Below are 15,634 nucleotides of genomic sequence, written 5' to 3' on the forward strand. Positions count from 1 at the left end.
GCAGACTTCCTCACAGTACTCATAATGTTGTGCACAATTCACAAGAATAAATTTTGAATGCTTGTATTAAAGGGACAGCAGTAACCATGGGTGGCTTTAACCTACGTATAAATCAGAAAATCAAATTAGTGATTCTTTTTTCCTTCTGCTATTTGTTAAAGAACACATTTGTTTGCAACAAGTTGTTATTTCCTGTTAATGATAAAACCTGGTTTATCTCCATACCTTTGTCCTGAATCAGTTGAGCTGAGAAGTGTGGCGCTGGAAAAGCATAGCAGGTCAGGCAGCATCTGAGGAGCAGGAGAGTCGACAGTTTGGGCATCAGCCCTTCATCAAGCCCATTCCTTGGATGCTGCCTGACCTCTGTGCTTTTCCAGTGCCACACTTTTTACATAGAACATAGAACATAGAAGAATACAGCGCAGTACAGGCCCTTCGGCCCTCGATGTTGCGCAGATCAAAGCCTACCTAACCTACACTAGCCCACTATCCTCCATATACCTATCCAATGCCCGCTTAAATACCCATAAAGAGGGAGAGTCCACCACTGCTACTGGCAGGGCATTCCATGAACTTACGACTCGCTGAGTGAAGAACCTACCCCTAACATCAGTCCTATATCTACCCCCCCTTAATTTAACGCTATGCCCCCTTGTAATAGCTGACTCCATACGTGGAAAAAGGTTCTCACTGTCAACCCTATCTAACCCCCTAATCATCTTGTACACCTCTATCAAGTCACCCCTAAACCTTCTTTTCTCCAATGAAAACAACCCCAAGTGCCTCAGCCTTTCCTCATAGGATCTTCCTACCATACCAGGCAACATCCTGGTAAACTTCCTCTGCACCCGTTCCAGTGCCTCCACATCCTTCCTATAGTATGGCGACCAAAACTGCACACAATATTCTAGATGCGGCCGCACCAGAGTCTTATACAACTGCAGCATGACCTCAGGACTCCGGAACTCAATTCCTCTACCAATAAAAGCCAGTACGCCATATGCCTTCTTCACTGCACTATTTACCTGGGTGGTAACTTTCAGAGATCTGTGTACATGGACACCAAGATCCCTCTGCTCATCCACACTACCAAGTATCCGACCATTAGCCCAGTACCCCATCTTTTTGTTACTCTTACCAAAGTGAATCACCTCACACTTAGCTACATTGAACTCCATTTTCCACCTTTCTGCCCAGCTCTGCAGCTTCTCTATATCCCGCTGTAACCTGCCACATCCTTCCTCACTGTCTACAACTCCTCCGACTTTCGTATCATCCGCAAACTTGCTCACCCAACCTTCTAAACCCTTCCTCCAGGTCATTTATAAAAATGACAAACAGCAATGGTCCCAAAACAGATCCTTGCGGAACACCGCTAGTGATGGCACTCCAAGATGAACCTTTACCATCAACTACTACCCTCTGTCTTCTTCCAGCCAGCCAATTCCTAATCCAAACCTCCAACTCACCCTCAATGCCATATCTCTGTATTTTCTGCAGTAGCCTACCATGGGGGACCTTATCAAACGCCTTACTAAAATCCATATATACCACATCTACCGCTTTCCCCTTATCTACCTCCTTAGTCACTTTTTGACTCTGACTCTCCAGCATCTGCAGTCCTCACCTTTGAACTATCAGTTGAGCAAATTGATCAAGCTCGTGGAATAGATGGGCTCAATTATCAACATACTCTTGACAATAATGTTGTTTACGATATTAAGAAGTGAAATTGTGTGTCAGCATATTATTAATCTGTGTAGAGGATATTAGCAAAGATTAATGAATATAGTTTATATTCATAAACATTAATTAGTTTGGAGTGAATACCAGTAAATATTTAATCAGTGCAATGTCAGTAAGGATTAATAAATGCAGAGTGTAAATAAATGTTAATCAATAAAAATTACCTATCAGTAAATATTACTTACTTTTTTCATCATCTATTGATTGGTATAACGTGTACATCAGTAGTCATTGCTTTGTATCGACTGTATCCTAGTAAGTATTAATCAATATAAAGTGTAATACTGACCAATATATAGCAGTGCTTGGAATATATGGGTCAGTAGGTGTATTCACTATTTGTTCCCGAAAATCCCCAAGTCTTCTGGAAAAGTTCACTTATTTGACCAATCAGAGCAGTCGCTGCTGTAAGTGAAGTGAAAGGACATGACTTGGAGCGACTCCTTAAATCACTGCCCAGTTCTCCCCTGTGCTTGCTGCCATTATAGAGAAACAACCTGTGACTGAAGGAGCGACTAGCATTTTTGGGAAAGGGACTCCTGGATAGTTTGCAGGTCCTTTTACCGGAATAAACTTTTGATGAAGTCGGGAGGCACTTTTGCTGGATCTGGGTGTTTTGTGTACAAAACCCATCAGGGGATGGCAGCCATAGGAACATAGGCATGGGAAGTGGAGGTATTTTGGTGGAGGGTTCAGCAAAGAAGGAGGCTGCTACAGGGGATTGGGAATATAGAAGCTGCAAGAGGGGTACTGGGGGTAAAAGAGGCTGCAAGCAGAGTGTAGGGCAACTGCAACGGAAGTTGTAAGAAGTGTGTGGAGTAACAGGGAGATTGCAAAGGAAAGAAAAGTTTAAACATGTCAACAAATAAATACTCTGAACTGGAATCTTAAGGCAATTTTAAATAATGACAGTGATGAATGCTTTGTAAATGAATGCAAAATGTCTAGGTGAGGGCTACATAGAACAGGAACTACTATACTTGAGAAAAATGTGGTGGATCCTATTGTGATGAGTACTGTCGATTGTTAATTTAAATCTGAGGGTGAAATCTGACAAATAGTGTTGATGAAAAATGCCCCACCTTATTTCAAGTGTGACTTTACCAGTCTGGAGAAAGTATATTTATGCTGTTAACTTTTCATGTCATTTATTTTGAAAGAATAGTTTGTTAACTTAAGCCTGTTTTCCTTTAACAACTTAAAAGTGCTGTTCAAGAAATTAGTTGAGTGTTGAGGGTTGCTTATTATTGAGGATATTGGTTAATTATTCAAATTCTGCTTCTGTGAGAATCCATTTGCCCTATATGTCAACATAAACACAGAAGATATTGTTACTGTGTGACAGCATGATCTCGTAAATGAGTTAGTGAGAATGAAAAGAAGTCTCCGAAATCTAAAATTAGTCCTGAAGGAAGTTTCAAGACTAGCCTTGTAAAATGAAAAATTAGTTTGACCGTTGATGTTGATTTTATCAGTAAAGATTAATTAATATATTGTCTATATTAGAAAAGGTTCGTCAGGACAGACATTTCAATAATTATTAATCAGCACAGAGTTTACATCAATAAATGTTAACCAGTATGGAGTCCATAATAACAAAGATTAATCCTAATTCTTATTTCTAATGAGATGTGGGTGTCGTTGGCTGAGCCAGCATTATTGCCTATCCCTCGATGCTCTTAACAAGGCGGTAGTGAGCTGCCTTCATAAACTACTGCAGTCTATGTGCTGTAGGTTAATCCATAGTGCCATTCGGGAGGGAATTCCAGGAGTTTGCCCCAGCAACGCTGAAGGTACAGTGTATTTTTCCAAGTCAGGATGGTGAGTGGCTTGGAGGGGAGTTTACAGGTGGTCATAGAGAGATTGAGGTCTACAGCTCAAAAGAAGGCCCTTTAGCTCATCACATTCTGCACTGGTCAAAAACAACCATTGAAATGGTATTCCTCTGCCCTTGCCATTCCTGATGGAAAAGTGGTTGTGGGTTTGGAATGTGCAGTCTAAGGAGCTTACATTGGGTTTATATCAAGTTTATATCAGTAAATATTAATCTGTATAGATTTTATGTCAGGAAATATTTATGAGCATAGTGTGTATCAGTAAGCATTTATCAGTAGAGATTAATCTAGGCAGGGTCAATACTAGTACATTTTAACCAGTTCAGAACGTATATCAATAAATGTTAACCAGTGCAGAATGTATAGTTTTAAATTGAGGGGTGATAGATATAGGACAGATGTCAGAGGCCGTTTCTTTACTCATAGTAGTAGGGGTGTGGAACGCACTGCCTGTGACAGTAGTAAACCTGCCAACTTTAAGGGCGTTTAAATAGTCATTGGATAAACATATAGATGAAAAATGGAATAATGTAGGATAGATAGGCTTCAGATTGGTTCCACAGGTGGATGCAACACCAAGGGCCTAAGGGCCTGTACTGCGCTGTAATGTTCTATGTTCCATGTGAGTTGAATCAGTTGAGAAGATGGGGAGGTGATGGTCTCGTGGTATTATTGCAAGACTATTAATCCAGAAACTGAGCAAATGTTCTGGGACCTGGTTTGATTCCCACTATGGCAGATGAAGGAATTTGAATTCAATAAGTATTTGGAATCAAGAATGTGTTGGTGACCATGAAACCACTGCCAGTTGTTGTAAAAACTCATCTGGTTCATTAATATCCTTCACGGAGGGAAATCTTCCATTCTCACCTGGTCTGGCTGACATGTGACTCCAGACCCACAGTAATCTGGTTGACTCTCAACTGCCCTTTGAAATGGTCTAGCAAGCCACTCAGTTGTATCAATTGCTGCAAGATCTCAATAAAGAAATGAAATTGAATGGACCATATGGCATTTCCTAGGCACTAGAAACAAAAACAGAAGTTGCTGGAAAAGCTCAGGCAGTCTGGCAGCATCTGCAAAGAGAAATCAGTGTTAACATTTCAGGTCCGGTGACCCTTAGAATTTTTGTAAAATATTAACTGGTAGACGATGTACATCAGTAAAAATCAATTGGTATAGAATGCATGTCACTAATTAATAAGCCACATAAAGTTTATATCAGTAATTGTTAGTTATTATAGTGTCCAAATTTATTAATATTAACAATGAGTATTTAAGTAACAGTATGAGTATCTGCAAATAGTACATATCATAGAGATTAAATTGGGAAATACCAATTGGTATAGAATTTATATCTGTCCAGATGAGAGTCATCCAAGGATATTGATAGAAATTATTGTGGAAATTGTAGAGGCACCTTTTATTAATTTCCAATCTTCCCTTGACTGAGGGTGGTGCCCAAGAACTGTTGGACTGCAAATATTGTGATCTTTCTCAAAGAAGGGTACAAATAAAAACTCTGATTTTAGCTTCATGTACAGTTCATCAAATGATTTTTAACTAATGTTCTTACATATGTGTATTGTTTTCTGCAGTAGTGCTCAAGTTATTATGTCTAAATTACAGGTGAGCACTTTACAATGGGATGATAATTATGCTTAAGGAAAGCTGTGTATTGTTCCAGGTACACTTCACATTAGCTGTTGATTCGGTTTTTCGGTCAGTTTCTTCTGCAGTGCATAGATTGGAACCTGGATGGAGCTGTCTCCATCATGTTGGTGGGCGGTACTTGCTGGGTAACCATTTAACTAAACTGGTTCAGGGTGTTCCCAAAATACTTCTGCCAAGCCCTTCAACGGGTGTGGGTTTTAATTGCCAGGGGTCAAATTGTTGAGGTTGATGTTGCCTCATTTGGATTTGCTGTTGTCATAGTTGTGTTCTTGTGTTTCCTTTTTGTGAAGTCAGGTATTGGGGTTCCCGTTGCAGCAGTTAGGTTGAAGTGGTTTATGCTGTGAAGTGAGGTTGTAAGAGATCCTTTTTGGGAATCTTGCTGTGCTGCCTGCTGCCATTGACCTGTTGGGTTTCTGTTGGGACTTCGGGTTGTTGGGACATCTGTTGGCAGGTCCACATTGCAGCAGTTCCAATTGCTACCAATCCTTTCTGTAGGATTAAGTAGGCCTGGCCACTGATTTTGGCTTTGAACACAATCCATAAGTTACAGCAAATGAAACAAGAATCAAGAACATGGCAATGAAAGTGGCAATAACCACAAGACTCCCCAGGGCCCACTTGTTACTCAACAGCCAACTCCAGAGAGTAGGTCCCAGGTTGAGGCTTGATGATGGCTCCATCCCTGCAAATAGAAATACAGGAAAGGAGCAGTGAAAGAAATACTGAACCTTGGGTTAGGTGGAGTAAGGTGACACGCTCTCGTGGTTCAGAGTGGGACAGGAGCAGTCACTGGTTGTAGAGTAGATGGGATAAGGGTGCAGCAGTTATTGTGAATCCTTATAATGCATCAAGCTTTTCATGCACTGCTACCTGGGTACACAAAGTTAAAGGAACACTTTCTGCTGGTGTTTAGCTGACCTGACAATCATAATCAACTGATGATGTTCTATTGGAGGTGTGAGTAGCCATTTCACACTTCCATGCAAATTAATTCTGTGATCCTGTCCGGTTAACAGCTATCACACTGCCAGAGTGATTTTATAACCACATTAACCCTGTCAGGATGAAAGTGTGACTCGGTCACCCCGTCAGGATTACCCAGTAGTTCTGACCCCTCTTCAGAGCTGTCGCCCGGTGAGTAATTGTAACTCTTATTGTCTGTGCCATACATGGGATCTTAGAGAGAAGTTAAGTGAGTCCTGAATGCATTCAATCAACATTCGCAGACAGGAGCCTATTTGGAAAGCTCTGGTGTGAGCATGTCTCTGGGTAACACATTTCCCTCTGCAGGCAAATACTAGACACTGGAACCTCACCTTCAAATTTTGAACCAACTTTTCCAGAAACTTTCCTTGCTTGTGTTTTCAGTCTCTCTTTCTTTATTTGTTGCAAATACAGACTTGAAGTGACCTTTAATATGTACTCACCTGGGAGTGTACTCAGTGAAGCTCCGCCTGCCTCTGTACATAACCATTGTCTATGCTGTGGATAATTCCTCTCCAATGGATTATTAATCTTACCTGAAGCTGTTCGATCACAGTGAACTGGTTGCTGCTCCTCAGCAGAACTCCTCTCGTCTAAATTCGATTCTTCCGGTTCCACCAAATCAACTGTTAGTGTGTTTGCGTTTAAATATTAATCTGCTGACACTGCACCTGAAAAAAATGCATGACTATTCAGCCACACCCAGCTGTGCCCAGCAGCTTTATTTGTAATTTTTGTTGATTATTTAGTGATGTAAACATAGGTGGCGATGACCTCACTTTGGCACAGTGTTTAATCCTGTCTCAGCTGTGGCACAAATGGTGACATTGTTGTCTCTGACTGACTAACTAACTGACTGACTACTTGCAAGGTGACAGCTCTGAAGAGGAGTCAGGGGCACTGGGTAACTCTGACAGGGTGACCAAGTCGCACTGTCATCTTGACAGGTTAACATAGTTATATAATCATTCTGGCAGTGTGAAAGCTATTAATTCGACAGGATCAGAGTTAATATGTACTCTCCTGTTACATGGCTACTTGCACCTCCAACAACGGATGTAAAAGATCCATGTTATTGTCCCTGAGAAGAACAGGGGAGTTGTATCCTGTTTATTATTTAATCAATCACAATAGAAACAAGGTACAGAGGTAAAGGGATATCGGTCCAATGTCATAATGTTCATTGAGAGTGCTTATATGACACGTAGGCCATCACCACCACCGTAATAATTCTGTAATCAACTGAAAGGATTTATCTATTGAACAACACTTGGCTGTTTTAGGAGCTTACTATCTGCAAATTGGCTGCAGCATTTCAATCATTACAAAATTTGTCAGTTCAATTAACCCAATTTCAAAAGATGAATACCTGACCTTCATGAAACCTTTAGACAATGAGTTGTTCACTGGCATATATCTTGCTCGAATTCCAAAGTCACCGGTGAATGCAAATAGCTCATCAGTCTTCCAGAAGTATTACTAATTTCTTACAGACAGTGATTCTTTCCTAAGAACCTTCAATCATTCGATAACAGGAGAGAAACTGGCAAGTGCCAAGTAAAGCAGCCAATCTAGAAGCTTTGAAATCTCACTGACTCCTGTGAAAGCACAGTCATAACTGGTTTTCTCCCTTAACAAAAGTCTGAGAGAACTGTGAACGCTGGAAATCAGAAACAAGAACAGAAATTGCTGGAAAAAGTTGGCAGGTCAGGCAGTATCTGTGGAGAGAAATCAGAGTTAAAGTTTCTGGTCCAGTGAGCCTTCCTCAGAAATGGAAGCTGAATTTTAAGGAGAAGTTATGAAGAAGGATCACTGGGCACAAAACATTAACTCTGATTTCTCTCCACAGATGCTGCAAGACCTGCTGAGTTTTGCCAGCAATTTCTGCTTTTCTCTTTCTCATGAGCATTCTCTGTGATTGGCTGGTTAGCACCACTCCTTCCTTGATTGACCAATTCAACATCCAGATTCTGGATTAGTGGTGCTGGACGAGCACAGCAGTTCAGGCAGCATCCAAGTAGCTTCGAAATCGACGTTTCGGGCAAAAGCCCTTCAACAGGAATAAAGGCAGTGAGCCTGAAGCATGGAGAGATAAGATAGAGGAGGGTGGGTGTGGGAGAAAGTAGCATAGAGTACAATGGGTTAGTGGGGGAGGGGATGAAGGTCAAGGAGGAGAGGGTGGAGTGGATAGGTGGAAAAGAAGATAGGCAGGTAGGACAAGTCCGGACAAGTTATGGGGACAGTTACTGAGCTGGAAGTTTAGAACTCGGGTGGGGGGGGGGGAAGGGAACATCTCCGGGACACCCACACCAATCAACCACAACGCCCTGTGGCCCAACATTTCAACTCCCCCTCCCACTCTGCCGAGGACATGGAGGTCCTGGGCCTCCTTCACCGCCGCTCCCTCACCACCAGACGCCTGGAGGAAGAACGCCTCATCTTCCGCCTCGGAACACTTCAACCCCAGGGAATCAATGTGGACTTCAACAGTTTCCTCATTTCCCCTCCCCCCCCACCCTAGTTCTAAACCTCCAGCTCAGTAACTGTCCCCGTGACTTGTCCTGACTTGTCCTACCTGACTATCTCCTTTTCCACCTATCCACTCCACCCTCTCCTCCTTGACCTATCACCTTCATCCCCTCCCCCACTCACTCATTGTACTCTATGCTACTTTCTCCCCACCCCCACCCTCCTCTAGCTTATCTCTCCATGCTTCAGGCTCGCTGCCTTTATTCCTGATGAAGGGCTTTTGCCCAAAATATCAATTTCGAAGCTACTTGGATGCTGCCTGAACTGCTGTGCTCGTCCAGCACCACTAATCCAGAATCTGGTTTCCAGCATCTGCAGTCATTGTTTTTAACTCAATTCAACATCCAAACAACCCTGAGCAGAGCAACAACGAGGTGCCGATTCATCTACAGTGCCCTTGCAGCAGTCATTAAGTTGCATGTTAGTTCTCAACAGCAAACAGCTGCCTTTGTTCTCTTCTCTGTTGAAACAAGTAGCTGTTCAAAGTTCAACTGTTGACCTTGACCCTCAGTTCTAAACGAAAAAAGAAAAATAGTGATGGATTCAACATGTCAGAGTTTTCTTTTTCCAAGTATCTTTGAGGACCTCTCAGTATACCTATTTTTACTTCTGTACCCTCTCAATTTTTCCTTTTATGAGAGGGCACAATGTCAGATAAGAACTGGTTTATTTAGAGTCATAGAGATGTACAGCATGGAAACAGACCCTTCGGTCCAACCCGTCCATGCCAACCAGATATCCCAGCCCAATCTAGTCCCATCTACCAGCACCCGGCCCATATCCCTCCAAACCCTTCCTATTCATATACCCATCCAAATGCCTCTTAAATGTTGCAATTGTACCAGCCTCCACCACATCCTCTGGCAGCTCATTTCATACACGTACCACCCGCTGCGTGAAAAAGTTGCTCCTTAGGTCTCTTTTATATCTTTCCCCTCTCACCCTAAATCTATGCCCTCTAGTTCTGGACTCCCCGACCCGAGGGTATCCTTAAACACAGTAGTTAATGCTGGCCTCCTTTTAGCTGATAAGGAATATTCAGTTTAAATATGTGTCACCTTGTTAATTTTCATTTCACCTTTAACTACTGAGTCCTTTATGGTTCAATGTCCATTTCTGTGAAACTCCAGGATTTCTGTTTCCAAGTGTAAAGCAGCTCTTAAGTTTCAGCGCTGAATTTTTGGAATCTTATTGATCTCTCTAAACAAATATGATCCCTGATGTTTATGCTGCGTTTTTCTCCGTTCACGCTCACTGGCTAGTTCTATTCTAATTATGAAAATTTGTCTTGATCCCTGGAATGAATTACGTGCCAACCTGATCACCCTGATTATTTGATTCCACTCTTTTAAGCAGGGGTGTTCAACACTTTGGATTTAATAATAGTGATGCCATCTATTGCCCCTTTCTGTTTTGTGTTACTGCCATGACATTTTAAAAAAAAAACTTGTGGGACTTGGGTGTCTTTGGCTGGGCCATTATTTATTCCTTATCCCTAGTTGCCCTTGAGAAGACAGTGGTGATCTGCCTTCTTGCATTTTTTTGAGACTTTGTAGCAATTTTTATAACTGAATGGCTTGCCAGGCCATTTCAGAAGGCAGTTAAGAGTCAACCATATTGCTGTGGCTATGGAGTCACATGTAGATCAGACAAGGTAAGGAAGGCAGATTTCTTTTCCTAAAGGAAGCAATTTCCTAAAGGTCCAGATACTTTTTCCCCCAATAATGGTCATCATTAGACTTTTATTACAAAGAACACAGAACATTACAGCACAGTACAGGCCTTTCAGCCCTGTTGCGCCACCCTGTGAAACCAATCTAAAGCCCATTTAACTTAAACTGTTATTAGATAGGCATTTGGACAAGAATATGACCATTTAAATGCCCATAAAGTTGGCCATTCTACAACTCTTCAGGTTGTAGAGTTTGCAACACTTAATTTCGGATTTTTATTGAATTCAAATTCCACTATGGTGGGATTCTAGCCCAGTCCCCTGGAGCATTATCTGGGCTTCTGGATGGTCTAGTGAAAATACCACAAGGCCGTTGTCCCCTTCATCATTGTGGTATGTGCTTTTCAATTCATTCTGGCAAAGCCTTTAGTTTTTGGGAGCTTTTGTTTGACAGATTTAATGTGGCTAAAATGGGCAAGGACCTGTTGGCTTAGCTTACAATTTAAGTGTGGAATAAACTGTCAGTAACTTAATAAGAAATATTTGTTAAGTCATAAAATAGTATGTTGTTCGCAAGCGAGTAGCTATAATAAATGTGCCCTTGTTATTGTTACTCCAAGAGTTTTCAGCATTGTATTCATGTTAATGAGAGCAAAAATTGTTTTTAATTCAAGCCAAGTGAATTCTTTGCCATTTTCTAATAGTAAGGTAAAGTCACATGGACCCACCCTCATAAGAGAGAGAGATAGCTGGTGGTGTTTTAATCTGACAGTCACTGCACCTCAGGTGTGGGAAGTGATTGAGGAGGAGAGTTCTTCATGATGACAATAGCAAGTGTGAGAAGGTAACTCCTGCTGTTAGCACCACTTTGTTGATGGCATCCAGCTAACTGACCCTCTGAAATACCAAGAGGTCCCAGTGAGATGTTACATATATAAGATGAATCACTGTTTGTCAGTAGTAAGATGTTAGATGAAGAGACAGCTGAAATGTCATCACCATTCTTTCTCTTTTCAAATTCTGTTTGACCTGCTGTGTATTTCTATTTCCGAATAGAACAGAAGCTGGATGGAACCTGTAGCTCTAATGGGTAATGAATTTGTGAAATAAATTACCAGAAGGGCACCCAATGTAACTGGATACAAAAGACAATTAACTGGATATGATTCTCATGGATCCTGGAATACTTTTAAAAAACTCATTTGTGGGATATAGGTGTAACTGGCTAGTCAGCATTCATTGCTTGACCCTTGTTGCCCTTGAGAAGGTGGTGGTGGGCTGTCCTCTTGAACTTCTGCAGTTCACCTGCTGGCTAGTCCCACAATGCAAGTAGGGAGGGAATTCTAGGGTTTTGACCCAGTGACAGTGAAGGAACGGAGATATATTTCCAAGTCAGGATGGTGAGTGGTTTGAAGGGGAACTTGAAGGTAGTTGTGTTCCCATATATTTGCTGTCCTCCTGGGTGGAATTGGTTGTGGGTTTGGAAAGTACTGAGGATCTTTGGTGAATTTCTGCAGTGCATCTTGTGTATAGTACACACTGCTGCCACTGAGCATCGGTAGTGGATGTAGTGCCAATGTGTAGGCTGCGTTTTCTTGAATGGTGTCAAGAGTGTTGTTGTTGGAGCGTTGGAGTGTTGAGTGTTGTTGGAGCTGCTTTCATCCAGGCAAATTGGAAGTATTCCATTACATTGCTGACTTGTCTATTTTAAATCATGGACAGGCTTTGGAGAGTCAGGAGGTGAGTTAACTGCCACAATATTCCTAGCCTCTGACCTGCCCTTGTAGCCACTGTGTTCATGTGGTAAGTCCAGTTGAGTTTCTGGTCAGTGGCAACCTTCGGGATGATAGTTGGGGATTCAGTAATGATAACACATTGGAATGTGAAGGGTAGTTAGATAGTCTCTTATTGGTGATGGTCATAGCCTGGCATTTGTGTGGCACAAATGTTACTTGCCATTTGTCAACCCAAGCCTAGATATTGTCCAGATCTTCATGCATTTGAACATGGCCTGCTTGGTGACATGGTGAACTATTGTAAAAAGGTGAACAATTTCTATGATTAACAAAGCACAGATAATCATTGGTCCTTAATTTATGTGAGAAGTTAACACTGTTGAGTGTCTCTAGTTCTTCGGGTCCAGTTGTAAGCAATTGGTATAGTCTCAGATCCACGCCCCACTCCTAGTCTTTGTTGACTTAACTGTTGGGGTGTTAAAAGTTGATGTTTCAGCTCATGTACTTTGGCACAGAGCAAAAACCAAGCAAGGGTTCCCATGCCGACAGTGATTACAAGGATCATTGACCTTGCTTATGTTTGTATGTACATGCAGATACATGGTACAGAATTGAAGGAGCAAATTACTGCAGGTGCTCTGAAGAGTCATTTGGATTCGAAATGTTAGCTTATTTTCTAACCATGAATGCTGCTTGACCTGCTGTGATCTCCAGCACCTTTGTTTTTGGTACAAGGTTGGACTTGTCTGTGATTTATCCGCTCATCAACTTTTCAAGTAACTGTTACCCATCTCTCAATGTGTGAGGCCATCTGAGAAGGATGGAAGTTTGGGCACCTGGGGAAAAAATAACTGAAGTTTTCCATTGGTGGTGAGCTGTGCCCTTTCAGACAGCAGGACAGAATTAGTTATAGAAACCACCTTGTGATAGGTGATATGACTTGCACGTGGATTTAGGTAAATCAGAATTCAACCATTGTACTGGGGTTAGCCATTTGAGTCAGCCATTTCAATTTGCTGTAGTGTCTCTGCCAAAGTTTTTACCAAGCTCAGGAGTTTGAAATGAGAACTTGTTGCTTTCCTTCAAGATTGATATTCTGTTTCTGTGCTGCCTCTGCTCAGTTCTGACCAATCAGTTAGTTTGGAGTAAGATGAGGGAATCTGATGAATTGACTAGATTGCTGTAAAGAACGTATCAGTGCCATTCATTTACTTGCAACAGTTTATTAAATACTTTGTTTAATATTTCTTATTTATAATTCAATTAGTACCAATCCTCCTCAAGGCCTGTAAATGAGGCCAGGCAAAAAGCAGCAATTAATGGTGCTCATTGGAGTATTGTCAGTTGGCATTTAAAAGCAGATACTGTGAAAGTTGGCTTAAGAGTGGCAGAAGGTCTGTTGTTACTGGTGACTCTGGTCGTGGGTTGCTCTTATGTTGCCTAATAGATTTGAAATAATATTTACGTGCATGAATATGGAAGACCATAGTAACTGGGTTGTGTTGGTAGCCAGGAAAAAAAATCACACTTGAGGGTCAGAGCAAATTAGCTGTTGTGATAGCTAACCTTTTATTTATGGTTATATCATGCACTTCAAGATGAATAAACTTCAGTCCCACTGTGGCCAGGATGGTCTGATTGATTGGAAGATGATTACTATGTTGGTGGCTAGAATGGAGGTTGCTGGTCACTCTTGGTGTGTACAGCATTGTTGTTGTTATCTGTATCGCTTTGAATCAATAGTGTCAAGACTTTTGAATTTTGCAATGAACACTGTTTGTTAGGAATAATGCTATTCAGTGAAAAGCATTTGAATAAGATGAGAATGAGCATGTTCACTGTATTTGATGAATTTCAAAAATTGTGAAAGGTTTATAGGATTTTTTAACAGTTGAATGTGTACATGTGCATATATTTATCAAGTTTAGGGTTTTAAGGTGTTCTTTGCTATTCAACTAACAGACTGTCACATAGGGGCTAATGATTGGAGACAACTCTTCGACCAGGTGTTGTGTTCCATCTTGGTTGTGTACAAAGTGATGTGTGAGAAGTGAACATTACAGCCTGTCTTCGTTGTGCAGCACTGCCACGGAGGCCCCTTGCTCATGTGCTGTCATGTCCATCTGAGGATTCATACTGTTAGGGATGGGATGTGGGTTTCACTCTGCCAGTTCTTTTGCCGCAATTGCAGGAACAGCAGCAGCAAATGACAGGAATAAAAATCAACAGGAGAATAGTACCTGAAAATAAGAGAGAACAGTGTAACCTTGGTGCAAAATTCACAGAATTGCCCAGTAGTCACTTTAAAACATTTACACACAGGTGTAAGTCATTCATTCCAAACAGTTCAGTACTGGAGTTTATATTCCACAGACACCATCTCAGTCTTCCTTAAATTCAACTTGTCACCTTATCATTCTGTTCCTTTCTCTCTCTTTCATGCAATTCACTTCAACTTGTGGTAGCAAGTTCCACAATTGCAGCACTTACTGAGGTACATGCAGTCTAGCATAGTGCTGAACAAGGGATCAGAGCCCTGAGACAGCTTTGAGTGGCAATGTCCTAGAGCAACATAGAAGAAGTTAAGTATGGAGAAAATTGCCTAGGGAGGCTAGTGAGCCAAATTTACTTAGTCTAAAAGTTAAAAGCAATTATGCAATTTAATCTTGTTTTGGAATTGCTAGCTAGCATAGTGTCATGGACATAACCGCTGGTCTGATTAAGTTCACTCCCATCTCCAGTCAGTTCTAGGATGTTCAACAGCAAATATTTGCTTCATGTGGTCAGAATGATCACGACTTTTGTAGAAGAATACTGTTGTATGGGTGGTCCAGTGAAGCTGTCCTTTTCTTGTACTCAGTGGCTCAGGAGTCTGCTTTTTAGGTGAAACATCTTGAATGGTTCCTTTGCGCTGACTGATTCAATAACTACATGTGCCGTATCAATGATCTACTTCAAGTCTGAGCCAATCTCATCAAAGATCTTTCCCACCCCAGTTCTAATCTCTTCCAACCTCTTCCATCAGGAAGAAGGTACAAACACTTAAACTCTTACACCAACAGGTACGAGAACAGTTTCTTCTCTGTTGTTATTAGACTTCTGAATGGACTTAAGCCCTTTATCAGGAATGGGAGAGAGTGGTCTCTGCAGAATACCTACAGGGGTAGGGAGGGGAACATATCTCTGGTAGTGGGGTCTGACTGGAGATGGTGGAAATGGTGGAGGATGATGCATTGTATCTGAAGATTGGTGGGTGGAAGGTGAGGACCCTCCTTGTTGCGGGTGGAGGGGTGGGGTTGCTTGACATGTCGACTGTTCTCCTCAGATGCTGCCTGTCCTGCTATGCTTTTCCAGCGCCACATTTTTCGACTGATCTTCAGCATCTGCAGTCGTCACTTTCTCCTTCTGAATGGACCTCTCAAATTTAAAATCTAATGTTGGATCTTGCTTTTTGTGCA

The 15,634-nt window shown here is 41.6% G+C and overlaps 1 protein-coding gene and 1 long non-coding RNA gene across 5 annotated transcripts in view; one reads left to right on the forward strand and one right to left on the reverse strand.

The window, feature by feature from the left end:
- Window positions 1–15,634, forward strand: part of recql5 (RecQ helicase-like 5) — a 134,166-nt gene that overhangs the window by 48,862 nt on the left and 69,670 nt on the right. The window lies entirely within an intron of this gene.
- Window positions 13,506–15,634, reverse strand: part of LOC140463799 (uncharacterized) — a 76,691-nt gene continuing 74,562 nt past the window's right edge. For both annotated transcript variants that reach the window (XR_011954781.1, XR_011954780.1), the window contains one exon: window positions 13,506–14,416. This is a non-coding gene — a long non-coding RNA (uncharacterized lncRNA). The remainder of the gene's footprint in view (window positions 14,417–15,634) is intronic.

This window comes from Chiloscyllium punctatum, chromosome 39 (assembly GCF_047496795.1).
Source record: "Chiloscyllium punctatum isolate Juve2018m chromosome 39, sChiPun1.3, whole genome shotgun sequence".
NCBI classification, from domain to species: Eukaryota; Metazoa; Chordata; class Chondrichthyes; order Orectolobiformes; family Hemiscylliidae; genus Chiloscyllium; species Chiloscyllium punctatum.